Source organism: Patagioenas fasciata, unplaced genomic scaffold, assembly GCF_037038585.1.
Source record: "Patagioenas fasciata isolate bPatFas1 unplaced genomic scaffold, bPatFas1.hap1 Unplaced_1, whole genome shotgun sequence".
Lineage (NCBI taxonomy): Eukaryota > Metazoa > Chordata > Aves > Columbiformes > Columbidae > Patagioenas > Patagioenas fasciata.
In genome coordinates this window covers 874,569-902,371 of record NW_027288510.1, presented here as the reverse complement: position 1 = coordinate 902,371, position 27,803 = coordinate 874,569, and the positions used below count along the sequence as shown (strand labels likewise).

At 62.1% G+C, this 27,803-nt stretch overlaps 1 pseudogene; it reads left to right on the top strand.

Annotated features, from left to right (window-relative positions):
* LOC139825464 (uncharacterized) overlaps window positions 1-27,803 on the top strand; it is a 347,351-nt pseudogene that overhangs the window by 191,431 nt on the left and 128,117 nt on the right.

Here is a 27,803-nt window from a genome sequence, read left to right as displayed (position 1 = left end):
CAGGCCCTGGCAGGTTTGCTCTGGCCCTGTCGGGCCTTGTCAGGCCCTGTCGGGTTTGCTCGGGACCTGTCGGGTTTGTCCGCGTCCTGTCGGGCTCCGTCGGGCCCTGTCAGATTCGCTCGGGCCCTGTCGGGTTTGCTCGGGCCCTGTCAGGCTCCGTCAGGCCCTGTCGGGTTTGCTCGTGCCCTGTTGGGCTCCGTCGGGCCCTGTCAGGTTTGCTCAGGCCCTGTCGGGATCCGTTGGGCCTTGTCGGGTTTGCTCGGGCCCTGTCGGGCTCCTTCGTGCCCTGTCAGGTTTGCTCGGGCCCTGTCGGGTTTGCTCGGGCCCTGTAAGGCTCCGTCGAGCCCTGTCGGGTTTGCTCGGGCCCTGTCAGGCTCCGTCGGACCCTGTCGGGTTTCCTCGGGCCCTGTCGGGCTCCATCGAGCCCTGTCAGGCTTTGTCGAACCCTGTCGGGTTTGCTCGGGCCCTGTCGGGTTTGCTCGGGTCCTGTCGGGCTCTGTCGGGCCCTGTCGGGTTTGCTCGGGCCCTGTCAGGCTCCGTCGGGCCCTGTCAGATTTCCTCGGGCCCTCTCGGGTTCCGTCGGGCCCTGTCGGGTTTCCTCGGGCCCTGTCGGACTCTATCGAGCCCTGTCAGGCTCCGTCGGGCTCTTTCGGGTTTGCTCAGGCCCTGTCGGGCTCCGTCGGGCCCTGTCAGGCTTTGTCAGGTCCTGTCAGGTTTGCTCAGGCCCTGTCGGGCCTTGTCGGGCCCTGTCAGGTTTGCTCGGGCTCTGTCGGGCTCCAGCGTGCCCTGTCGGGTTTGCCCGGGCCCTGTCAGGCTCCATCAGGCCCTGTCGAGTTTGCTCGGGCCCTATCGGGCTCCGTGGGGCCCTGTCGGGTTTCCTCAAGCCCTGTCGGGCTCCATCGAGCCCTGTCAGGCTCCGTCGGGCTCTTTCGGGTTTGCTCAAGCCCTGTCGGGCTCCGACGGGCCCTGTCAGGCTTTGTCAGGTCGTGTCAGGTTTGCTCGTGCCCTGTCGGGCCTTGTCGGTCCCTGTCGGGTTTGCTCGGGCTCTGTCGGGCTCCGTCAGGCCCTGTAAGGTTTGCTCGGGCCCTGTCGGGCCTTGTCAGGCCCTGTCGGGTTTGCTCGGGACCTGTCGGGTTTGCCCGCGTCCTGTCGGGCTCCGTCGGGCCCTGTCAGATTCGCTCGGGCCCTGTTGGGTTTGCTCGGGCCCTGTCAGGCTCTGTCAGGCCCTGTCGGGTTTGCTCGTGCCCTGTCGGGCTCCGTCGGGCCCTGTCAGGTTTTCTCAGGCCCTGTCGGGATCCGTTGGGCCTTGTCGGGTTTGCTCGGGCCCTGTCGGGCTCCTTCGTGCCCTGTCAGGTTTGCTCGGGCCCTGTCGGGTTTGCTCGGGCCCTGTCAGGCTCCGTTGGGCCGTGTCGGGTTTCCTCGGGCCCTGTCGGGCTCCATCGAGCCCTGTCAGGCTTTGTCGAACCCTGTCGGGTTTGCTCGGGCCCTGTCGGGTTTCCTCGGGTCCTGTCGGGCTCTGTCGGGCCCTGTCGGGTTTGCTCGGGCCCTGTCAGGCTCCGTCGGGCCCTGTCGGATTCCCTCGGGCCCTCTCGGGTTCCGTCGGGCCCTCTCGGGTTCCGTCAGGCCCTGTCGGGTTTCCTCGGGCCCTGTCGGACTCTATCGAGCCCTGTCAGGCTCCGTCGGGCTCTTTCGGGTTTGCTCAGGCCCTGTCAGGCTCCGTCGGGCCCTGTCAGGCTTTGTCAGGTCCTGTCAGGTTTGCTCGGGCCCTGTCGGGCCTTGTCGGGCCCTGTCGGGTTTGCTCGGGCTCTGTCGGGCTCCAGCGTGCCCTGTCGGGTTTGCCCGGGCCCTGTCAGGCTCCATCAGGCCCTGTCGGGTTTGCTCGGGCCCTATCGGGCTCCGTCGGGCCCTGTCGGGTTTCCTCGGGCCCTGTCGGGCTCCATCGAGCCCTGTCAGGCTCCGTCGGGCCCTTTCGGGTTTGCTCGGGCCCTGTCAGGCTCCGTCGGGCCCTGTCGGATTTGCTCAGGCCCTGTCGGGCTCCATCGGGTCCTGTCGGGTTTGCTCGGGCCCTATCGGGCTCCTTCGGGCCCTGTCGGGTTTCCTCGGGCCCTGTCAGGCTCTGTTGGGCCCTGTCGGGTTTGCTCGGGCCCTGTCGGGTTTTCTGAAGCCCTGTCAGGCTTCGTCGGACCCTGTCAAGTGTGCTCGGGCCCTGTCGGGCTCCGTCGAGCCCTGTCAGGTTTTCTCGGGCCTTGTCAGGCTCCGTCGGGCCCTGTCGGGTTTGCTCGGGCCCTGTCGGGTTTGCTCAGGCCCTGTCGGGTTCCGTCGGGCCCTGTCAGGCTCTGTCGGGCCCTGTCTGGTTTCCTCGGGCCCTGTCGGGCTCCGTCGGGCCCTGTCGGGTTTGCTCGGGCCCTGTCGGGTTTGCTGAAGCCCTGTCAGGCTTCGTCCGACCCTGTCGGGTTTACTCGGGCCCTGTCGGGCTCCGTCGAACCCTGTCGGGTTTGCTCGGGCCCTGTCAGGCTCCGTCAGGCCCTATCGGGTTTCCTCGGGCCCTGTCGGGTTTGCTCGAGGCCTGTCAGGTTTGCTCCGGCCCTGTCGGGCCTTGTCAGGCCCTGTCGGTTTTGCTCGGGACCTGTCGGGTTTGCCCGCGTCCTGTCAGGTTCCGTCGGGCCCTGTCAGATTCGCTCGGGCCCTGTCGGGTTTGCTCGGGCCCTGTCAGGCTCCGTCAGGCCCTGTCGGGTTTGCTCGTGCCCTGTCGGGCTCCGTCGGGCCCTGTCAGGTTTGCTCAGGCCCTGTCGGGATCCGTTGGGCCTTTTCGGGTTTGCTCGGGCCCTGTCGGGCTCCTTCGTGCCCTGTCAGGTTTGCTCGGGCCCTGTCGGGTTTGCTCGGGCCCTGTCAGGCTCCGTCGAGCCCTGTCGGGTTTGCTCGGGCCCTGTCAGGCTCCGTCGAGCCCTGTCGGGTTTGCTCGGGCCCTGTCAGGCTCTGTCGGGCCCTGTCGGGTTTCCTCGGGCCCTGTCGGGCTCCATCGAGCTTTGTCAGGCTTTGTCGAACCCTGTCGGGTTTGCTCGGGCCCGTCGGGTTTGCTCGGGTCCTGTCGGGCCCTGTCGGGCCCTGTCAGGCCCTGTCGGGTTTGCTCGGGCCCTGTCAGGCTCCGTCGGGCCCTGTCGGATTCCCTCGGGCCCTCTCGGGTTCCGTCGGGCCCTCTCGGGTTCCGTCGGGCCCTGTCGGGTTTCCTCGGGCCCTGTCGGACTCTATTGAGCCCTGTCAGGCTCCGTCGGGCTCTTTCGGGTTTGCTCAGGCCCTGTCGGGCTCCGTCGGGCCCTGTCAGGCTTTGTCAGGTCCTGTCAGGTTTGCTCGGGCCCTGTCGGGCCTTGTCGGGCCCTGTCGGGTTTGCTCGGGCTCTGTCGGGCTCCAGCGTGCCCTGTCGGGTTTGCCCGGGCCCTGTCAGGCTCCATCAGGCCCTGTCGAGTTTGCTCGGGCCCTATCGGGCTCCGTGGGGCCCTGTCGGGTTTCCTCGGGCCCTGTCGGGCTCCATCGAGCCCTGTCAGGCTCCGTCGGGCCCTTTCGGGTTTGCTCGGGCCCTGTCGGGCTCCGTCGGGCCCTGTCGGATTTGCTCAGGCCCTGTCGGGTTTGCTCGAGCCCTGTCGGGCTCCATCGGGTCCTGTCGGGTTTGCTCGGGCCCTATCGGGCTCCGTCGGGCCCTGTCGGGTTTGCTCGAGCCCTGTCAGGCTCCGTTGGGCCCTGTCGGCTTGCTCGGGCCCTGTCGGGTTTGCTCGAGCCCTGTCGGGCTCCATCGGGTCCTGTCAAGTGTGCTCGGGCCCTGTCGGGCTCCGTCGAGCCCTGTCAGGTTTTCTCGGGCCTTGTCAGGCTCCTTCGGGCCCTGTCGGGTTTGCTCAGGCCCTGTCAGGCTCCGTCAGGCCCTGTCGGGTTTGCTCGTGCCCTGTCGGGCTCCGTCGGGCCCTGTCAGGTTTGCTCAGGCCCTGTCGGGATCCGTTGGGCCTTGTCGGGTTTGCTCGGGCCCTGTCGGGCTCCTTCGTGCCCTGTCAGGTTTGCTCGGGCCCTGTCGGGTTTGCTCGGGCCCTGTCAGGCTCCGTCGGACCCTGTCGGGTTTCCTCGGGCCCTGTCGGGCTCCATCGAGCCCTGTCAGGCTTTGTCGAACCCTGTCGGGTTTGCTCGGGCCCTGTCGGGTTTGCTCGGGTCCTGTTGGGCTCTGTCGGGCCCTGTCGGGTTTGCTCGGGCCCTGTCGGGCTCCTTCGTTCCCTGTCAGGCTCCGTCAGGCCCTGTCGGGTATGCTCGTTCCCTGTCGGGCTCCGTCGGGCCCTGTCAGGTTTGCTCGGCCCTGTCAGGATCTGTCGGGCATGGAGACCCCCGCTTGTCCTCAGGGTCCATTGTGACATCTTGGGCACCTCCCATTGACCCCAGGACCCATTGTGACACCATGGGGACCCCCCCTTGTCACTGGGGACCCATTGTGACACCATGGAGACCCCCGCTTGTCCTCAGGGTCCATTGTGACATCTTGGGCACCTCCCATTGTCCCCAGGACCTATTGTGACATCCTGGGGACCCCCTTGCTCCCAGTGCCCATTATGGCACCATGAGGACATCACCTTTGTCCCCAGGAACCATTGTGACATCCCAGGACCCCGCTTTGTCCCCAGGGCCCATTGTAGCACCATGGGGACCCCCTTTGACCCCAGGGCCCATTGTGGCACCATGGCAACCCCTTTTGCCCCAGGGCCCATTGTGACATTCTAGGACCCCACTTTGTCCCCAGGGCCTATTGTGACACCATGGGGACCCCTCCTTGTCACTGGGGACCCATTATGACACAATGGGGACCCCCCCTTCTTCTCAGGACTCATTCTCACATCCTGGGCACCCCCCATTGTGCCCAGGGCCCATTGTGACATCCTGGGGACCCTCATTGTCCCCAGGGCCCATTGTGACATCCTGGGGACCCCCATTGTCCCCAGGGCCCATTGTGACATTCCAGGACCCCCCATTGTCCCCAGGGCCCATTGTGACATCCACTGCACCCCCTTGTCCCCAGGGCCCATTGTGACATTCAGGGGACCCTCTTTGTCCCCAGGGCCCATTGTGACATCCTGGGGACCCCCCCTTGTCACTGGGGCCCATTGTGACGTCCCAGGACCCCCCGTTGTCCCCAGGGTTCATTGTGACGTCTTAGGACCCCCCATTGTCCCCAGGGCCCATTGTGACATCCTGGGGACCCCTCTTTCCCCCAGGGCCCATTGTGACATCCTGGGGACCCCCCCTTGTCACTGGGGCCCATTGTGACGTCCCAGGATCCCTCCTTGTCCCCAGGGCCCATTGTGACGTCTTAGGACCCCCCATTGTCCCCAGGGCCCATTGTGACATTCAGGGCACCCCCTTGTCCCCAGGGCCCATTGTGACATTCCGGAGACGCCTCTTTGTCCCCAGGGCACATTGTGACATCCTGGGGACCCCGCCTTGTCACTGGGGCCCATTGTGACGTCCCAGGATCCCCCATTGTCCCCAGGGCCCATTGTGACATTCAGGGCACCCCCTTGTCCCCAGGGCCCATTGTGACATTCCGGGGACGCCTCTTTGTCCCCAGGGCCCATTGTGACGTCCCAGGACCCCCCATTGTCCCCAGGACCCATTGTGACATTCAGGGGGCCCCTTTGTCACTGGGGCCCATTGTGACATCCCAGGACCCCCCTTTGTCTCCAGGGCCCATTGTGACATCCAGGGGACCCCCTTTGTCCCCAGGGCCCATTGTGATATCGAAGGACCCCTCTGGTCCCCAGGGCCCATTATGACATCCTGGGGATGCCCCCTTATCACTGGGGCCCATTGTGACGTCCCAGGACCCCCCATTGTCCCCAGGGCCCATTGTGACATCCTGGGGATCCCTGTTTGGCCCCAGGGCCCATTGTGACATCGCAGGACCCCCATTGTCCCCAGGGCCCATTGCGACATTCAGGGGACGCCTCTTTGTACCCAGGGCACATTGTGACATCCTGGGGACCCCCCCTTGTCCCCAGGGCCCATTGTGACATCCTGGGGACCCCACATTGTCCCCAGGGCCCATTGTGACATCCTGGGGACCCCACTTGTCCCCAGGACCCATTGTGACACTATGGGCACCCCGCCTTGTTCCCAGGGCCCATTGTGACACCGTGGGTATCACCCTTGTCCCCAGAGCCCATTGTGACATCCAGGGGACCCCCTTTGTCCCCAGGGCCCATTGTGACATCGCAGGACCCCCCCTGGTCCCCAGGGCCCATTGTGACATCCTGCGGACCCCTTTTGTCCCCACGGCCCATTGTGGCACCATGGGGACCCCCTTTGTCACTGGGGCCCATTGTGACATCCCAGGACCCCACTTTGTCCCCAGGGCTTATTGTGACACCATGGGGACCTCCCTTGTCCCCAGGGCCCTTTGTGACATCCCGTGACCCCCCTTTGTCCCCAGTGCTATTGTGAAATCCTGGGGACCCCCTTTGTGCCCAGGGCCCATTGTGGCACCATGGGGAACCCCTTTGTCACTGGGGGCCATTGTGACATTCCAGGATTCCACTTTGTCCCCAGGGCTCGTTCTGACACCTTGGGCACTCCCATTGTCCCCAGGGTCCATTGTGACATCCTGGGCAACCCCATTGTCCCCACGGCCCATTGTGACATCTAGGGGACCCCCTTGTCCCCAGGACCCATCGTGGCACCGTGGAGACCTCCTTGTCACTTGGGCCCATTGTGACACCATGGGGACGCCCCCTTTGTCCCCAGTGCCCATTGTGACATCCTGCGACCCCCCTTTGTCCCCAGGGCCCATTTTGACATTCAGGGGACCCACCATTGTCCCCAGGGCCCATTGTGACATCCTGGGCAACCCCAATGTCCCCAGGGCCCATTGTGACATCTGGGGGACCCCCTTGTCCCCAGGACCCATCGTGGCACCGTGGGTGCCCTCATTGTCACTTGGGCCCATTGTGACACCATGGGGACGCCCCCTTTGTCCCCAGTGCCCATTGTGACATCCTGCGGACCCCCACTTTGTCCCCAGGGCCCATTTTGACATTCAGGGCACCCACCATTGTCCCCAGGGCCCATTGTGACCTTCAAGGGACCCCCATTGTTCCCAGGGCCCATTGTGACGTCCTGGGGACCCCCTCTGTTCCCAGGGCTCATTGTGACTTTCAGGGGACCCCCCCCTTGTCCCCAGGGCTGATTGTGACGTCCTAGGGCCCCTCTGTGTCCCCAGGGCCCATTGTGACACTTTAGAGACCCCTCTTTGTCCCCAGGGCCCATTGTGACATCCTGGGGACCCCTCTTTGTCCTAAGGACCCATTGTGACGTCCCAGGACCCTGCATTGTCCCCAGAGCCCATTGTGACATCCTGGAGACACCCTTTGTCCCCAGGACCCATTGTGACGTCCCAGGACCCCCCATTGTCCCCAGGGTTCATTCTTACATCCTGGGGACCCCCTTGTCCCCAGGACCCATCGTGACACCATGGGGACCCTCCTTGTCACTGGGGACCCATTGTGACACCATGGTGACCCCTCCTTGTCCTCAGGGCCCATTGTGACATTCTGGGCATCCCCCTTTGTCACCCGGGACCATAGTAACACCGTGGGGACCCCCTTTGTCCCTAGGGCCTATTGTTACGTCCCAGGACCCCCCATTGTTCCCAGGGCCCATTGTGACACCTTGGGGACCCCCTTGTCACTGGGGACCCATTGTGACACCATGGGGACCACCCCTTGTCCTCAGGGCCTATTGTGAACATCCTGGGGAACCTCCATTGTCCCCAGAGCCCATTGTGAGTTCCTGGGGACCCCCTTGTCCCCAGGTCCCATTGTGACATCCTGGGGAGTCTCTTTGTCCCCAGGGCCCATTGTGACATCCTGGGGACCCCCTTTGTCCCCAGGGCCCATGGTGACATCCTGGGGACCTCCTTGTCCGCAGGACCCATCCTGGCACCGTGGGGACCTCCCTTGTCACTGGCGACCCTTTGTGACACCACGGGGACCTCCCTTTGTCCTCAGGGCCCATTGAGACATCCTGGGGACCCCCTTTGTCACTGGGGACCCGTTGTGACATCCCAGGAACCCCATTGTCCCAAGGGCCCATTGTGACATCCTAGGGACCTCCCCTTGTCCCCAGGGCTCATTGTGGCACCATGGGGACCCCCTTTGTCACTGTGTCACATTGTGATATCCAAGAACCCCACTTTGTCCCCAAGGCCCATTTTGACATCCTGGGGACCCCCTTTCTCCCCAGGGCCCATTGTGACATTCAGGGGACCCCCCCCCTTGTCCCCAGGGCCCATTGTGACTTCCCAGGACCCCCCATTGTCCCTAGAGCCCATTGTGACATCCTGGGGATCCCTCCTTGTCCCCAGGGCCCATTGTGACATCCTGGGGATCCCTCCGTGTCCCCAGGGCCCATTCTGACGTCCCAGGATCCCCCATTGTCCCCAGGGCCCATTGTGACATTCAGGGGACCCCCTTTGTCACTGGGGCCCATTGTGACATCCCAGGACCCCACATTGTCCCCAGGGCCCATTGTGACATTCAGGGGTCCCCCCCTTGTCCCCAGGACCCATTGTGATGTCCCAGGACCCCTCATTATCCCCACGGCCCATTGTGACATCCTGGGTACCCCCCTTTGTCACTGGGGCTCATTGAGACATCGTGGGAACCAACTTTGTCCCCAGGGCCCATTGTGACGTCCCAGGACCTCCCGTTGTCCCCAGTGTCCATTGTGACATCCGAGGAGCCCACTTTGTCCCCAGGACCCATTTTGATATTGAGGGGAACCACGTTTGTCCCCAGGGCCCATTGTGACACCATGGGGACCCCCCCTTGTCACTGGGGACCCATTGTGACACCATGGAGACCCCTGCTTGTCCTCAGGGTCCATTGTGACATCTTGGGCACCTCCCATTGTCCCCAGGACCCATTGTGACATCCTGGGGACCCCCTTGCTCCCAGGGCCCATTGTGGCACCATGGGGACATCCCCTTTGTCCCCAGGGCCCATTGTGACATTCCAGGACCCCCCATTGTCCCCAGGGCCCATTGTGACATCCACTGCACCCCCTTGTCCCCAGGGCCCATTGTGACATTCAGGGGACCCCTCTTTGTCCCCAGGGCCCATTCTGACATCCTGGGGACCCCCCCTTGTCACTGGGGCCCATTGTGACGTCCCAGGACCCCCCATTGTCCCCAGGACCCATTGTGACATCCTGGGGATCCCTCCTTGTCCTCAGCGCCCATTGTGACGTCTTAGGACCCCCCATTGTCCCCAGGGCCCATTGTGACATTCAGGGGTCGCCTCTTTGAAACCCAGGGCACATTGTGACATCCTGGGGACCCCCCCTTGTCCCCAGAGCCCATTGTGACGTCCCAGGACCCCCCATTGTCCCCAGGGCCCATTGTGACGTCCCAGGACACCCCATTGTCCCCAGGGCCCATTGTGACAGTCAGGGGGCCCCTTTGTCACTGGGGCCCATTGTGACATCCCAGGACCCCACATTGTCCCCAGGACCTATTGTGACATCCTGGGGACCCCACTTGTCCCCAGGACCCATTGTGACACTATGGGGACCCCCCCTTCTTCCCAGGGCCCATTGTGACATCCTGGGTACCACCCTTGTCCGCAGGGCTCATTGTGACGTCCCAGGACCCCCCATTGTCCCCAGGGCCCATTGTGACATCCTGGGGATCCCTCCTTGTCCGCAGGGCCCATTGTGACGTCCCAGGACCCCCCATTGTCCCCAGGGCCCATTGTGACATCCTCGGCACCCCCTTGTCCCCAGGGCCCATTGTGACATTCAGGGGACCCCCTTTGTTCCCAGGTCCCATTGTGACATCCTGGGGACCCCCTCTTGTCACTGGGGCCCATTGTGACGTCCCAGGAACCCCCATTGTCCCCAGGGCCCATTGTGACATTCAGGGGACCCCTCTTTGTCCCCAGGGCCCATTGTGAAGTCAAAGGACCCCCCAATGTCCCCAGGGCCCATTGTGACATCCTGGGGATCCCTCCTTGTCCCCACGGCCCATTGTGACATCCTGGGGACCCTCCTTGTCCCCAGAGCCCATTGTGACATCCAAGGGACCCCCTTTGTCTCCAGGGCCCATTGTGGCACCATGGGGACCCCCTTTGACACTGGGGCCCATTGTGACACCGTCGACACCCCCCTTTGTCCCCAGGGCCCATTGTGACATCCTGGGGACCCCCCTTCTCCCCAGAGCCCATTGTGACATCCAGGGGACCCCCTCTTGTCCCCAGGGCCCATTGTGATGTCCCAGGACCCTCCATTGTCCCCAGGGCCCATTGTGACATCCTGGGGATCCCTCCTTGTCCCCAGGGCCCATTGTGACGTCCCAGGACCCCCCATTGTCCCCAGGACCCATTGTGACATTCAGAGGACCCCCTTTGTCACTGGGGCCCATTGTGACATCCCAGGACCCCACATTGTCCCCAGGGCCCATTGTGACATCCTGGGGACCCCACTTGTCCCCAGGACCCATTGTGACACTATGGGGAACCCCCTTGTCCCCAGGGCCCATTGTGACGTCCTGGGTACCACCCTTGTCCGCAGGGCTCATTGTGACGTCCAGGACCCCCCATTGTCCCCAGGGCCCATTGTGACATCCTGGGGATCCCTCCTTGTCCACAGGGCCCATTGTGACGTCCTAGGGCCCCCATTGTCCCCAGGGCCCATTGTGACATCCTCGGCAGCCCCTTGTCCCCAGGGCCCATTGTGACATTCAGGGGACCCCTGTTTGTCCCCAGGGCCCATTGTGACATCCTGGGGACCTCCTCTTGTCACTGGGGCCCATTGTGACGTCCCAGGACCCCCCATTGTCCCCAGGGCCCATTGTGACATTCAGGGGACCCCTCTTTGTCCCCAGGGGCCATTGTGACGTCTAACGACCCCCCATTGTCCCCAGGGCCCATTGTGACATCCTGGGGATCCCTCCTTGTCCTCAGGGCCCATTGTGACGTCCCAGGACCGCCCATTGTCCCCAGGGCCCATTGTGACATTCAGGGGACCCCTCTTTGTCCCCAGGGCCCATTGTGACATCCTGGGGATCCCTCATTGTCCCCAGGGCCCATTGTGACGTCCCAGCACCCCCCATTGTCCCCAGGACCTATTGTGACATTCAGGGGAGCCCCTTTGTCACTGGGGCCCATTGTGACACCATGGAGACCCCCGCTTGTCCTCAGGGTCCATTGTGTCATCCTGGGCACCCCCCATTTTCCCCAGGACCCATTGTGACATCCTGGCCACCCCCTTGCTCCCAGGGCCCGTTGTGGCACCATGGGGATACCCCCTTTGTCCCCAGGGCCCATTGTGACATCCCAGGACCCCCCTTTGTCCCCAGGGCCATTGTGAAATCCTGGGGACCCCTTTTGTCCCCAGGGCCCATTGTGGCACCATGGGGAACCTCTTTGTCACTGGGGGCCATTGTGACATTCCAGGATTCCACTTTGTCCCCAGGGCTCGTTCTGACACCTTGGGGACTCCCATTGTCCCCAGGGCCCATTGTGACATCCCAGGACCCCACTTTGTCCCCAGGGCTTATTGTGACATCTGGGGGACGCCCTTGTCCCCAGGACCCATCGTGGCACCGTGGGGACCCTCCTTGTCACTTGGACCCATTGTGACGTCCCAGAACCCGCCATTGTCCCCAGGGCCCATTGTGACATCCTGCGGACCCCCCGTTGTCCCCAGGGCCCATTGTGACATTCAGGGGACCCACCATTGTCCTCAGGGCCCATTGTGACGTCCCAGGACCCCCCATTGTCCCCAGGGCCCATTGTGACATCCTCAGCACCCCCTTGTCCCCAGGGCCCATTGTGACATTCAGGGGACCCCTCTTTTTCCCCAGGGCCCATTGTGACATCCTGGGGACCCCCCTTGTCCCCAGGGCCCATTGTGACGTCCCAGAACCCGCCATTGTCCCCAGGGCCCATTGTGACATCCTGGGGATCCCTGCTTGTCCCCAGGGCCCATTGGGACGTCCCAGGACCCGCTATTGTCCCCAGGGCCCATTGTGACATCCTGGGGATCCCTCCTAGTCCCCAGGGCCCATTGGGACGTCCCAGGACCCCCATTGTCCCCAGGGCCCATTGTGACATTCAGGGGCCCCCGTTTGTCACTGGGGCCCATTGTGACATCCCAGGACCCCACTTGTCCCCAGGACCCATTGTGACACTATAGGGACCCCCCCTTGTGCCCAGTGACCATTGTGACACCGTGGGTACCACCCTTGTCCGCACGGCCCATTGTGACATCCTAGGGACACCCCCTTGTCTCCAGGGCCCATTGTGACATCCTGGGAATCCCTCCTTGTCCCCAGGGCCCATTTTGACATTCAGGGGACCCCCCATTGTCCCCAGGGCCCATTGTGACATTCAGGGGACCCCTCTTTGTCCCCAGGGCCCATTGTGACATCCTGGGGATCCCTCGTTGTCCCCAGGGCCCATTGTGACGTCCCAGGACCCCCCATTGTCCCCAGGACCTATTGTGACATTCAGGGGAGCCCCTTTGTCACTGGGGCCCATTGTGACACCATGGAGACCCCCGCTTGTCCTCAGGGTCCATTGTGACATCCTGGGCACCCCCCATTTTCCGCAGGACCCATTGTGACATCCTGGCCACCCCCTTGCTCCCAGGGCCCGTTGTGGCACCATGGGGACACCCCCTTTGTCCCCAGGACCCATTGTGACATCCCAGGACCCCCCTTTGTCCCCAGGGCCATTGTAGCACCATGGGGACCCCCTTTGACCCCAGGGCCCATTGTGGCACCATGGCAACCCCTTTTGTCCCCAGGGCCCATTGTGACATTCTTGGACCCCACTTTGTCCCCAGGGCCTATTGTGACACCATGGGGACCCCTCCTTGTCACTGGGGACCCATTGTGACACCATGGGGACCCCCCCTTGTCCTCAGGACTCATTCTCACATCCTGGACACCCCCCATTGTCCCCAGGGCCCATTGTGACATCCACTGCACCCCCTTGTCCCCAGGGCCCATTGTGACATTCAGGGGACCCCTCTTTGTCCCCAGGGCCCATTGTGACATCCTGGGGACCCCCCCTTGTCCCCAGGGCCCATTGAGACGTCCCAGGACCCCCCACTGTCCCCAGTGCCCATTGTGACATTCAGGGGACCCCCTTTGTCCCCAGGGCCCATTCTGATACCGTGGGGACCCCCTTTGTCCCCAGGGCCCATTGTGACATTCAGGGGACGCTCTTTGTCCACAGGGCCCATTGTAACATCCTGGGGACCCTCCTTGTCCCCAGAGCCCATTGTGACATCCAGGGGACCCCCTTTGTCCCCAGGGCCCATTGTGGCACCATGAGGACCCTCTTTGTCACTGGGGCCCATTGTGACATCCCAGGACCCCCCTTTGTCCCCAGGGCCCATTGTGACATCCTGGGGACCCTCCTTGTCCCCAGAGCCCATTGTGACATCCCAGGACCCCACTTTGTCCCCAGGGCTTATTGTGACACCATGGGGATCTCCCTTGTCCCCAGGGCCCATTGTGACATCCCATGACCCCCCTTTGTCCCCAGTGCTATTGTGAAATCCTGGGGACCCCTTTTGTCCCCAGGGCCCATTGTGACATCCTGGGGATCCCTCCTTGTCCCCAGGGCCTATTGTGACGTCCCAGGACCCCCATTGTCCCCAAGGCCCATTGTGACATCCTGGGCAACCCCATTGTCCCCAGGGCCCATTGTGACATCCTGGGGACCCCCATTGTCCCCAAGGCCCATTGTGACATTCCAGGACCCCCCATTGTCCCCAGGGCCCATTGTGACATCCACTGCACCCCCTTGTCCCCAGGGCCCATTGTGACATTCAGGGGACCCCTCTTTGTCCCCAGGGCCCATTGTGACATCCTGGGGACCCCCGTTGTCACTGGGGCCCATTGTGACGTCCCAGGACCCCCCATTGTCCCCAGGGCCCATTGTGACATCCTGGGGATCCCTCCTTGTCCCCAGGGCCCATTGTGACGTCTTAGGACCCCCCATTGTCCCCAGGGCCCATTGCGACATTCAGGGGACGCCTCTTTGTACCCAGGGCACATTGTGACATCCTGGGGACCCCCCCTTGTCCCCAGGGCCCATTGTGACATCCTGGGGATCCCTCCTTGTCCCCAGGGCCTATTGTGACGTCCCAGGACCCCCCATTGTCCTCCGGACCCATTGTAACATTCAGGGAACCCCTTTGTCACTGGGGCCCATTGTGACATCCCAGGACCGCCCATTGTCCCCAGGGCCCATTGTGACATCCTGGGGACCCCATTTTCCCCAGGACCCATTGTGACCCTATGGGGACCCCCCCTTGTTCCCAGGGCCCATTGTGACACCGTGGGTACCACCCTTGACCGCAGGGCTCATTGTGACATCGCAGGACCCCCCTTTGTCCCCAGAGCCCATTGTGACATACAGGGGACCCCCTTTGTCTCCAGGGCCCATTGTGACATCGCAGGACCCACCCTGGTCCCCAGGGCCCATTGTGACATCCTGGGCACCCCTTTTGTCCCCACGGCCCATTGTGGCACCATGGGGACCCCCTTTGTCACTGGGGCCCATTGTGACATCCCAGGACCCCACTTTGTCCCCAGGGCTGATTGTGACGTCCCAGGGCCCCTCTGTGTCCCCAGGGCCCATTGTGACACTTTAGGGACCCCTCTTTGTCCCCAGGGCCCATTGTGACATCCTGGAGACCCCCCCATGTCCCCAGGGCCCATTGTGACGTCCCAAGACCCCCCTCTGTTCCCAGGGCTCATTGTGACTTTCAGGGGATCCCCCCTTGTCCCCAGGGCTGATTGTGACGTCCTAGGGCCCCTCTGTGTCCCCAAGGCCCATTGTGACGTCCCAGGACCCCCATTGTCCCCAGGGCCCATTGTGACATCCTCGGCACCCCCTTGTCCCCAGGGCCCATTGTGACATTCAGGGGACCCCTCTTTGTCCCCAGGGCCCATTGTGACATCCTGGGGACCCCCTCTTGTCTCCAGGGCCCATTGTGACGTCCCAGGACCCCCCATTGTCCCCAGGGCCCATTGTGACATCCTGGGGATCCCCCCTTGTCACCAGGGCCCATTGTGACATTCAGGGGACCCCCCTTTGTCTCCAGGACATATTGTGAGACCGTGGGGACCTCATTAGTCCCCAGGGCCCATTGTGACATCCTAGGGATCCCCTCTTGTCCCCAGGGCCCATTGTGACGTCCCAGGACCCCCCATTGTCCCCAGGGCCCATTGTGACCTCCTCGGCACCCCCTTGTCCCTAGGGCCCATTGTGACATTCACGGGACCCCCCATTGTCCCCAGGGCCCATTCTGATATGGTGGGGACCGCCTTTGTCTCCAGGGCCCATTGTGACATCCTGGGGACCCTCCTTGTCCCCAGAGCCCATTGTGACATCCAGGGGAACCCCCTTGTCCCCAGGGCCCATTGTGGCACCATGGGGACCCCCTTTGTCACTGGGGCCCATTGTGACATCCCAGGACCCCCCTTTGTCCCCAGTGCCCATTGTGACATCCTGGGGACCCCCATTGTCCCTAGGGCCCATTGTGACATTCCAGGACCCCCCATTGTCCCCAGGGCCCATTGTGACATCCACTGCACCCCCTTGTCCCCAGGGCCCATTGTGACATTCAGGGGACCCGCCATTGTCCCCAGGGCCCATTGTGACATCCTGGGGACCCCCCCTTGTCACTCGGGCCCATTGTGACGTCCCAGGACCCCCCATTGTCCCCAGGGCCCATTGTGACATTCAGGGCACCCCCTTGTCCCCAGGGCCCATTGTGACATTCCAGGGACGCCTCTTTGTACCCAGGGCACACTGTGACATCCTGGGGACCCCCCCTTATCCCCAGGGCCCATTGTGACATCCCAGGACCCCCCATAGTCCCCAGGGCCCATTGTGACATCCTGGGGATCGCTCCTTGTCCCCAGGGCCCATTTTGACGTCCTAGGACCCCCCATTGTCCCCAGGACCCATTGTGACATTCAGGGGGACCCCCTTTGTCTCTGGGGCCCATTGTGACATCCCAGGACCCCACATTGTCCCCAGGGCCCATTGTGACATCCTGGGGACCCCACTTGTCCCCAGGACCCATTGTGACACTATGGGGACATCCACTTGTCCCCAGGGCCCATTGTGACATCCCAGGACGCCCCATTGTCCCCAGGGCCCATTGTGACATTCAGGGGACCCCCCTTTGTCGCCAGGGCCCATTCTGATACCGTGGGGACCCCGTTTGTCCCCAGGGCCCATTGTGACATCCTGGGGATCCTCCGTGTCTCCAGAGCCCATTGTGACATCCAGGGGACCCCCTTTGTCCCCAGGGCCCATTGTGGCACCATAGGGACCCACTTTGTCACTGGGGCCCATTGTGACATCCCAGGATCCCCCCTGGTCCCCAGGGCCCATTGTGACATCCAGCGGACCCCCCTTTGTCCCTAGGGCCCATTGTGACATCCTGGGGACCCGTTTCTCCCCACGGCGTATTGTGGCACCATGGGGACTCCCCCTTGTCACTGGGGGCCCATTGTGACACCATGGAGACCCCTGCTTGTCCTCAGGGTCCATTGTGACATCCTGGGCACCCCCTTGCTCCCAGGGGGTCATTGTGGCACCATGGGGATACCCCCTTGTCCCCAGGGCCCATTGTGACATTCTAGGACCCCACTTTGTCCCCAGGGCCTATTGTGACACCATGGGGACCCCTCCTTGTCCTCAGGACTCATTCTCACATCCTGGGCACCCGCCATTGTCCCCAGGGCCCATTGTGACATCCTGGGGACCCTCATTGTCCTCAGGGTCCATTGTGACATCCTCGGCACCCCCCATTTTCCCCAGGACCCATTGTGACATCCTGGCCACCCCCTTGCTCCCAGGGCCCGTTGTGGCACCATGGGGACACCCCCTTTGACCCCAGGGCCCATTGTGGCACCATGGCAAGCCCTTTTGTCCCCAGGGCCCATTGTGACATTCTTGGACCCCACTTTGTCCCCAGGGCCTATTGTGACACCATGGGGACACCTCCTTGTCACTGGGGACCCATTGTGACACCATGGGGACCCCCCCTTGTCCTCAGGACTCATTCTCACATCCTGGACACCCCCCATTGTCCCCAGGGCCCATTGTGACATCCACTGCACCCCCTTGTCCCCAGGGCCCATTGTGACATTCAGGGGACCCCTCTCTGTCCCCAGGGCCCATTGTGACATGCTGGGGACGCTCTTTGTCCCCAGGGCCCATTGTGACATCCTGGGGACCCCCTTGTCCCCAGTGCCTATTGTGAAATCCTGGGCACCCCCTTTGTCCCCAGGGCCCATTGTGACGTCCCAGGACCCCCCTTTGTCCCCAGGGTCCATTGTGACATCCTGGGGACCCTCTTTGTCCCCAGGGCCCATTGTGACAGGGTGGGGACTCCCTTTGTCCCCAGGGGCCATTGTGATGTCCCAGGATCCCCCTTTGTCCCCAGGGCCCATTGTGACATCTCAGGACACCCCAATTGTTTCCAGGGCCCATTGTGACATCCTGGGGACCGCCCAGTTGTCTCCAGGGCCCATTGTGGCATCCTGGGTACCCCTTTTATCCCCGGGGCCCATTGTGACATCCTGGGGACTCCCCTTGTCACTGGGGACCCATTGTGACACCATGGGGACCACCCCTTTCTCCCCAGTGCCCATTGTGACATCCTGGGGACCCCTTTGTCCCCAGAGCCCATTGTGACATCCTGGTGAGCCCCCTTTGTCCCCAGGGCCCATTGTGACATCCCAGGACCCCCCTTTGTCACCAGGGCCCATTGTGACGTCCCAGGACCCCTCTTTGTCCCCAGGGCCCATTGTGACATCCCCGGACCCCCCATTGTCCCCAGAGCCCATTGTGACATCCTTGGGACCCCCATTGTCCCCAGGGCCCATTGTGACATTCAGGGGACAGCCTTTTTCCCAAGGGCCCATTGTGACACCATCGGGACCCCCGTTGTCCCCAGGGCCAATTGTGACACCATGGGGACCCTCCTCGTCACTGCGGACCCATTGTGACACCATGGGGACCTGCCCTTGTCCTCAGGGCCCATTGTGACATCCTGGGGACCCTCTTGTCCCCAGGGCCCATAGTTGCACCCTGGGGACCCCCTCTTTATTCCCAGTGCCCATTGTGACATCCCAGGACCCCCCTATGTCCCCAGGGCCCATTGTGACACCATGGGGACACCCCTTTGACTCCAGGGCCCATTGTCACATCCCAGGACCTCCCAATTGTCCCCAGGGCCCATTGTGACATCCTGGGGACCCGCCCTTGTCCGCAGGGCCCATTGTGAAGTCCCAGGACCCCCTTTGTCCCCAGGGCCCATTGTGACATCCTGGGGACCCCCCTTGTCACTGGTGACCCATTGTGACACCATGGGGATCCCCGTTTGTCCCCAGGGCTCATTGTGACATCCCAGGACCTCCCATTGTCCCCAGGGCCCATTGTGACATCATGGGGACCGCCTTGTCCCTCTGGCCCGTTGTGGCACCGTGGGGACCTCCTTTGTCCCCAGGGCCCATTGTGACACCATGGGGACCCCTTTTGTCACTGTGGTCCAATGTGACATCCCAGGACCCCACTTTGTACCCAAGGCCCATTGTGACACCGTGGGGACCCCCCTTGTCTCCAGGACCCACCGTGGCACCGTGGGGACCACCCTTGTCACTGGGACCCATTGTAACACTATGGCGATCCCCCCTTGTCCCCAGAGCCCATTGTGACATCCTGGGGACCCCCTTGTTCCCCATGGCCCACTGTGATGTCCCAGGACCCCCCCTTGTCCCCAGAGCCCATTGTGACATCTTGGGGACCCCCTTTGTCCCCAGGGCCCATTGTGACATTCAGGGGACAGCCTTTGTCCCAAGGGCCCATTGTGACACCGTTGGAATCCCCGTTGTCCTCAGAGCCCATTGTGACATCCTGGGAACCCCCTTTGTGCCCAGGGCCCATTGTGACATTTCAGGACCCCACTTTGTCCTCAGGGCCCATTGTGACATCCTGGAGACGCCCTTTGTCCCCAGAGCCCGTTGTGACATCTAAGGACCCCCCAATTGTGCCCAGGGCTCATTGTGACATCCCAGGACCCCCCATTGTCCCCACGGCCCATTGTGATGTCCCAGGCCCCCCCTTTGTCCCCAGGGCCTATTTTGACATCCTGGGGACCCCCCTTTGTCCCTAGGGCCCGTTGTGACATCCTGGGGACCTCGTTTGTCACTAGGGTCCATTGTGGCACCATGGGTATGCCCTTTGTCCCCAGGACCCATTGTGACATCCTGGGCACCCCCTTTGTCCCCAGGGCCTATTGTGACAGGGTGGGGACTCCCTTTGTCCCTAGGGCCCATTGTGACATCCTGGGGACCTCGTTTGTCCCCAGGGTCCATTGTGGCACCATGGGGACCCCCTTTGTCCCCAGGGCCCATTGTGAAATCCTGGGGACCCCCTTTGTCCCCAGGACCCATTGTGACATCCTGGGAACACCCTTTGTCCCCAGGGCCTATTGTGACAGTGTGGGGACTCCCTTTGTCCCCAGGGTCCATTGTGAAATTCTGGGGACCCCCTTTGTCCCCAGGGCCCATTGTGACATCCTGGGGACCCCACTTTGTTCCCAGGACCCATTGTGATGTCCACAATGGCCCCGTTGTCCCAAGGGGTCATTGTGACATACTGGGGACCTCCTTTGTCCCCAGGGCCCATTGTGACGTCCCTGGACCCTCCATTTTTCCAAGAGCCCATTGTGACATCCTGGCGACCCCGCTTTTTCCTCAGGGCCCATTGTGGCACCATGGGGAGCCCCTCTGTCTCCAGGGCCCATTGTGACATTTAGGGGACTCATCTTTGTCCCCAGGGCCCATTGTGACATCCCAGGACCCCCCTTTGTCCCCAGGGCCCGTTGTGACATCCTGGGGACCTCGTTTGTCACTAGGGTCCATTGTGGCACCATGGGGATTCCCTTTGTCCCCAGGACCCATTGTGACATCCTGGGGACCCCCTTTGTCCCCAGGGCCCATTTTGGCACCACAGGGACGCCCTTTGTCACTGGGGCCCATTGTGACATCCCAGGACACCCCTTGTCTCCAGGGCCCTTTGTGACATTCAGGGGACCCCTCTTTGTCCCCAGGGCCCGTTGTTGCATCCTGGGGTCCCCCCTTGTCCCCAGGGCCCATTTTGACATTCAGGAGAGCCCTCTTTGTCCCCAGGGCCTGTTGTGACATCCTGGGGACCCCCTTTGTCACTGGGGCCCATTGTGACATCCCAGGACCCCCCTTTGTCTGCAGGTCCCAATGTGACATTCAGGGGACCCCACTTTGTCCCCAGGTCCCACTGTGACGTCCTAGGACCTCCCTTTGTCCCCAGGGCCCATTGTGACACCGTGGGGACCCCCTGTTTTCCCCAGGGCCCATTGTGACATCTGGTGGACCCCCTTGTCCCCAGGGCCCATCGTGGAACCGTGGGGACCCTCCTTGTCACTAGGGCCCATTGTGACACCATGGGGACCACCCCTTTCTCCCCAGTGCCCATTGTGACATCCTGGGGACCCCACTTGTCCCCAGAGCCCATTATCACATCCTTGGGACCCCTGTGTCCCCAGGGCCCATTGTGACGTCCCAGGACCCCCCATTGTCCCCAGGGGCATTGTGACACCGTGGGGACCCCCTTTGTCCCCAGAGCCCATTGTGACATCCTGGGGAGCCCCCTTTGTCCCCAGGGCCCATTGTGACATTTCTGGACCCCCCACTGTCTCCAGGGCCCATTGTGAACATCCTGGGGACCCCTCTTTGTCCCCAGGGCCCATTGTGACATCCTGGGCTGCCCCGTATGTCACCAGGGCCCATTTTGACACCGTGGGGACCCCCTGTTGTCCTCAGGGCCCATTGTGACATCCCAGGACCCCCAATTGTCCCCAGGGCCCATTGTGACACCATGGGGAACCCTCTTGTCACTGGGGACGCATTGTGACACAATGGGGACCCCACCTTTGTCTCAAGTGCCCATTGTGACATCCTGGGGACCCCTCTTTGTCCCCAGGGCCCATTGTGACGTCCCAGGACCCCGTTTGTCCCCAGGGCCCATTGTGACATCCCAGGGCCCCACTTTGTCCCCAGGGCCCATTGTTACAGGGTGGGACCCCCCTTGTCCCCAGGGCCCATTGTGACATCCTGGTGACTCCCTTTGTCCCCAGGGCCCATTGTGGCACCATGGGGACCCTCTTTGTCACTGGGGCCCATTGTGACATCCCAGGACCCCACTTTGTCTTAGAAGGTCACTGATCGGACTACTGGTACATCCTGACTCTGCTTTCTCAATAAACATTGAAGAACACCTGGGGTTTGTTTGCTCCAAGGGAAAACTTCCCTGCCACGGTTCCTGGTTCCCGGTCCTGTTTCCCGGTCCGGTTTGGCTTCGCTATCAGAACAGCTGCTGCCTCCACAGCCGCGCTCAAAGTCCCCGTTGTGACACCGGGATGGCGGGAGAAGGGGGGTGGCGGGGGCGGCAGCGGCGGCGATTGGGGGGGGGCAGTCGGGGCTGGGCGGACAAGCGGCGGCTGCTGCGGCTCCTCAGGCAGCGACAGCAGCAGCGATCGGGGGGACGTGGGGGGCGGACAAGCGGCGGCTGCTGCGGCTCCTCAGGCAGCGACAGCAGCAGCGATCGGGGGGACGTGGGGGGGCGGACAAGCGGCGGCTGCTGCGGCTCCTCAGGCAGCGACAGCAGCAGCGATCGGGGGGACGTGGGGGGCGGACAAGCGGCGGCTGCTGCGGCTCCTCAGGCAGCGACAGCAGCAGCGATCGGGGGGACGTGGGGGGCGGACAAGCGGCGGCTGCTGCGGCTCCTCGGGCAGCGACAGCAGCAGCGATCGGGGGGACGTGGGGGGCGGACAAGCGGCGGCTGCTGCGGCTCCTCAGGCAGCGACAGCAGCAGCGATCGGGGGGACGTGGGGGGCGGACAAGCGGCGGCTCCTCCGGCCGCGGCCAGGACGTGGCTTCGCCGGCACCGGGGCCCGAGACCGCGCGCTGTGGGGCTGCGGGGCGGGTGTGGGGCCGGGGGTCTCCGGGGGTCCCGCAGCGGCCGCTGTGGGGCGGGATGGGGCGGCTGTGGAATTACCTGTGGGGCACTCATGGGGCTGCTGTAGGGGTCTTAAGAGGCATGTCTGGAGCACTTATGGGGCGACTATGGGGCAGGTGCTGGGCTGCTGCAGCGGGACCTGTGGGGCACCCAGGTATGTGCACCCAGCACCGCGTGCACGCACACGCAGCTACACACTGATGTGTAAGCAAACACGTGGCCACACACACGCACACTTCCACAAGCGTGCCCAGTCCCATCTATTGACAGAAAGACGTACGTGAAATGTACTGACATGCTTGAGGGTAAACACGTGCGTGGATGTTTGGCACACTGCACACACGCACACGTCTGAACGATGATGCTCCAGCTTTAGCATAAATGGAGCTGACATCAAGGCACTCACATGTGGACAGACCAACGTTTATAGGCACTAAGGCTTTCGCGCACAGGTTCGTCCAAGAACAGGCACAAACCTGCAGGCACCTCCGAATGTGTGTTCTGTGCATTCTCTTAACGGACGCTAGATGGCAGCAAAGACCATGAAATTATTAACCTCAGTCTAACCCTAGGTTTATGACATTTTTTCTTACTATAGATGCGTTTGATGCTAAAAATTCCCCCAAATTGTAATGAATACGCGATAATTGTGTGAATACAAGCATCGCAAGAGCATCCAGTTTTTGGAGCACTTATGGAACATGATAAAGCCAGGCAGAGCCTGACAAAGCGCGACAGAGCCCAACAGGGCTTGACAGAGCCTGATAGAACTCAACAGGGGCCGACAAATCCCGACAGCGCCTGACAGCGAACAGTGGAGTCTGGCAGGGCCTGACAGAGGCTGTCACAGCACGACAGAGCCAGAGGAGCCTGACAGAGCCCAGCAAACCCGACAGGAATAGACAAGGCCTGGGTGCACAGACCTGGGTGCGTGTGGAAAGGTTTCTGCCTGTTTTCCAGCGAGGAATGGTGTGTGTGCACGTGGACAAACAGAAGGCGAAGCAGCTCGGTTCCAACACTGAAGAAGGCTGTACAGTCACGTAGACACGGGGGCTGCTCCACTCCTGCTCTCCTGCTCTCTTGCAGGACACAGAGGCCTCAGAGCCCTGTTCAGTTCAGTTCAGTTCCATACAATGTTCACTGACTGCAAGAAAATCCCTCAAATCCCCCACAATGTGGGGCTCAAAAGGGAGTCCCCCTGAAAAGAGGGGGTCACAGTCCAAAAATGCCTGAAAATTCCTGGGGGAGGATAAAACTTATTAAACCCTGTAAATATGAGCGTGAGAATTTCAAACAGAGAGAAGTCTGTCGTTTGTATTTATATATTGCAGAATGGTATTCATGTAGATATAAAATGATTTTAAAATAAAACCCCTTTTCTACTCTGTTATATAAAGGATTTTAGAATGTAAAAAATTTCTGTTGATGGTTTTAAGAATACAAACATCTTCTCTATTTGTAGATTAAAAAGTGAAGGACTTGAAAAAGAAAAAAAAATCTAGATAGGAACTTAAAATAGAAAAAAGTGTGAGTAGGCAGAGCTATGTATAATTACTACGTGTTAGATAGTCTAAATAGGTAATAAATATCATCTATATATATCCACTCACACCCGTATACATACCTTTAATTTATTAATAAATGTAAATCGATATCCCAGTCTAAATATATATAATTGTAAATATGTCAAAATCTGTAAATTTGAAAAGATACCTGAGTGTTAAAATGGAAGTTTAAATGTATTTAAGTGTAAATAGACACTGGATCAGAGCGCAGCGCGGGGCAAACGGGGACGGGTGATGATAGGCGGAGAGAATGGAAATTGACGTGCTTAGCTGGCCAATCAGATTGCGGAGAGGGAAGAGAAGGGGCGGGCCGCGGGGGAAGGGTTGTCTCGAGGGCTTCCCAATGCGCATGCGCAGAAATGGGCGCTGCGAGGTGCACGGGGCGCTCTCGGCGGCCACGTGCGCGCACCGTTGGAGCCCGGAGCGGACTCGCTGCGCCGCTGTTTCTGCGAGGCCCCGGGGAGTGCCCGGCCCGGCCCCGCCCGGCCCGCTCCGCTCCGTCTCAGAGCCGCCTGGAGAGCCGGGTCGGGCAGCCCCTTCTCGGCTCCACCTCTTCCCGAGCTAAGCCACGCCCCCTTGGGGCCGTGCCATGTTGACCGCACCCTCTCCCTACCCCAAGAGGCTCCTCCCATGGGGGCGTGCCCCAGAGAATGCCCGCCCCCAGACCACCTCCCATGGGGCGTGACACAGAGGCTCCGCCCCCCCGAGGGGCTCCCCGTGGGCGTGCCCTCTCAGTACCCGCCCCTCGGCACTGACCCCACCCCATGTAGGCGGGGCCACACCCAGCTGCCCCCTCCCATCTGTGACCCATAACCAACCCCATAGCAGCCCTATGGCTGCCCCACAGGTCCCGCTGTAGCAGCCCAGCACCTGCCCCATAGTCGCCCCATAAGTGCTCCAGACATGCCTCTTAAGAGCCCCTACAGCAGCCCCATGAGTGCCCCACAGGTAATTCCACAGCCGCCCCATCCCGCCCCACAGCGGCCGCTGCGGGACCCCCGGAGACCCCCGGCCCCACACCCGCCCCGCAGCCCCACAGCGCGCGGTCTCGGGCCCCGGTGCCGGCGAAGCCACGTCCTGGCCGCGGCCGGAGGAGCCGCCGCTTGTCCGCCCCCCACGTCCCCCCGATCGCTGCTGCTGTCGCTGCCTGAGGAGCCGCAGCAGCCGCCGCTTGTCCGCCCCCCACGTCCCCCCGATCGCTGCTGCTGTCGCTGCCTGAGGAGCCGCAGCAGCCGCCGCTTGTCCGCCCCCCACGTCCCCCCGATCGCTGCTGCTGTCGCTGCCTGAGGAGCCGCAGCAGCCGCCGCTTGTCCGCCCAGCCCCGACTGCCCCCCCCCAATCGCCGCCGCTGCCGCCCCCGCCACCCCCCTTCTCCCGCCATCCCGGTGTCACAACGGGGACTTTGAGCGCGGCTGTGGAGGCAGCAGCTGTTCTGATAGCGAAGCCAAACCGGACCGGGAAACAGGACCGGGAACCAGGAACCGTGGCAGGGAAGTTTTCCCTTGGAGCAAACAAACCCCAGGTGTTCTTCAATGTTTATTGAGAAAGCAGAGTCAGGATGTACCAGTAGTCCGATCAGTGACCTTCTAAGACAAAGTGGGGTCCTGGGATGTCACAATGGGCCCCAGTGACAAAGGGGGTCCCCATGGTGCCACAATGGGCCCTGGGGACAAAGGGAGTCACCAGGATGTCACAATGGGCCCTGGGGACAAGGGGGGTCCCACCCTGTAACAATGGGCCCTGGGGACAAAGTGGGGCCCTGGGATGTCACAATGGGCCCTGGGGACAAACGGGGTGCCCAGGATGTCATAATGGGCCCAGGGGACACAGAGGAGTCCCCAGGATGTCACAATGGGCCCTGGGGGAAAGGGGGGACCCCAGGATGTCACAATGGGCTCTGGGGACTATGGAGGGTCCTGGGACGTCACAATGGGTCCTGGGGATAAAGGGGGTCCCCAGGATGTCACAATGGGCACCTGAGACAAAGGGGGGGTCCCCATTGTGTCACAATGCGTCCCCAGTGACAAGGGGGTTCCCCATGGTGTCACAATGGGCCCTGGGGAAAAAGGGGGGTCCTGGGATGTCACAATGGACCCTGGGGACAAAGGGGACTCCCCAGGATGTCACAATGGGCCCTGAGGACAAGGGGGGGTCCTGGGATGTCACAATGGGCCCTGGGGACATAGGGGTACCCAGGATGTCACAATGGGCACTGGGGACAAAGGGGGTTCCCCATGGTGTCACAATGGGCCCTGGGGACAAAGGGGACTCCCCAGGATGTCACAATAGGCCCTGGGGACAAATGGGGGTCCCCTGAATGTCACAATGCACCCTGAGGACAATGGGGGTTCCTGGGACGTCACAATGGGCCCTGGGGACACAGGGGTCCCCAGGATGTGATAATGGGTTCTGGGGACAAAGGGGGCTCCCCAGGATGTCACAATGGGCTCTGGGGACACAGGGGTCCCAAGGATGTGATAATGGGCTCTGGGGATAAGTGGGGTCCCCAGGATGTCACAATGGGCACTGGGGAGAAAGGGGTGGTCCCCATGGTGTCACAATGGGCCCTAGTGACAAGGAGGGTCCGCACGGTTCCACAATGGGCCCTGGGGACAAGGGGGTCCACCAGATGTCACAATGGGTCCTGGGGAAAACAGGGGGTCCCCACGGTGTCACAATGGGCCCTGGGGACAAAGGGAGGTCCTAGGACGTCACAGTGGGCCCTGGGGACAAAGTGGGGTCCCCTGAATGTCACAATGGGACCTGCAGACAAAGGGGGGTCCTGGGATGTAACAATGGGCCCCAGTGACAAAGGGGGACCCAGGATGTCACAACAGGCCCTGGGGACAAAGAGGGCTCTCCTGAATGTCAAAATGGGCCCTGGGGACAAGGGGGGACCTGAGGATGCAACAACGGGCCCTGGGGACAAAGAGGGGTCCCCTGAATGTCACAAAGGGCCCTGGGGACAAGGGGGTGTCCTGGGATGTCACAATGGACCCTGGGGACAAATAGCAGTTCCCTGAATATCACAATGGGCCCTGGAGACGAGGGGTGTCCTGGGATGTCACAATGGGCCCCAGTGACAAAGGGCGTCCCTATGGTGCCAAAATGGGCCCTGGGGACAAAGGGGGTCCCCAGGAAGTCACAATGGGCCCTGGGGAAAAAGGGGGGTCCTGGGATGTCACAATGGGACCTGGGACAACGGGGGGTCCCCAGGATGTCACAATGAGCCCTGGGGACAAGCAGGGTACCCACGGTGTCACAATGGGCCCTGGGGACAAAGGGGGGTCCCGAGGATGTCACAATGGGCCCTGGGGACAATTGGGGGATCCTGGGATGTCACAATGGGCCCTGGGGACAAAGAGGAGTCCCCTAAATGTCACAATGGGCCCTGGAGACAGAGGGGCTCCCCATGGTGCCACAATGGGCCCTGAGGAAAAAGCGGGGTCGCCAGGATGTCACAATGGGCTCTTGGAAAAATGGAGGGTCCTGGGACGTCACAATGGGCCCTGGGGACAAAGGAGGTCCCCAGGATGTCACAATGACCCCTTGGGACAACGGGGCCATTGTGGACATCACAATGGGTCCTGGGAACAAAGTGGGGTCCCCAGGATGGCACAATGGGCCCTGGAGACAAAGGGGTTCCCCACCCTATCACAATGGGCCTTGGGGACAAAGGGGGGTCCCCAGGATGTCACAATAAGCCCTGGAAACAATTGGGGGGTCCTGAGATGTCACAATGGGCCCTGGGGACAAAGGGGGTCCCCAGAATTTCACAATGGACCCTGGGGACAAAGGGAGTCCCCACACTGTCACAATAGGCCCTGGGGACAAAGGGGGTGCCCAGGATGTCACAATGGGTCCTGGGGACAAAGGGGGTCCTGTGATGTCACAATGGGCCCTTGGGACAAAGGGGGTCCCCAGGATGTCACAATGGGTCTGGGAACAATGGGGGGTCCGGGGACGTCACAATGGGCCCTGGGGACAAGGAGGGGTCCTGGGACCTCACAATGGGCCCTGGTGACAAAGGGGGTCCCCCGGAAGTCACAATGGGCCCTGGGGACAAAGTGAGGTCCTGGGAAGTCACAATGGGCCCCAGTGACAAAGGGGGTCCCAATGGTGCCAC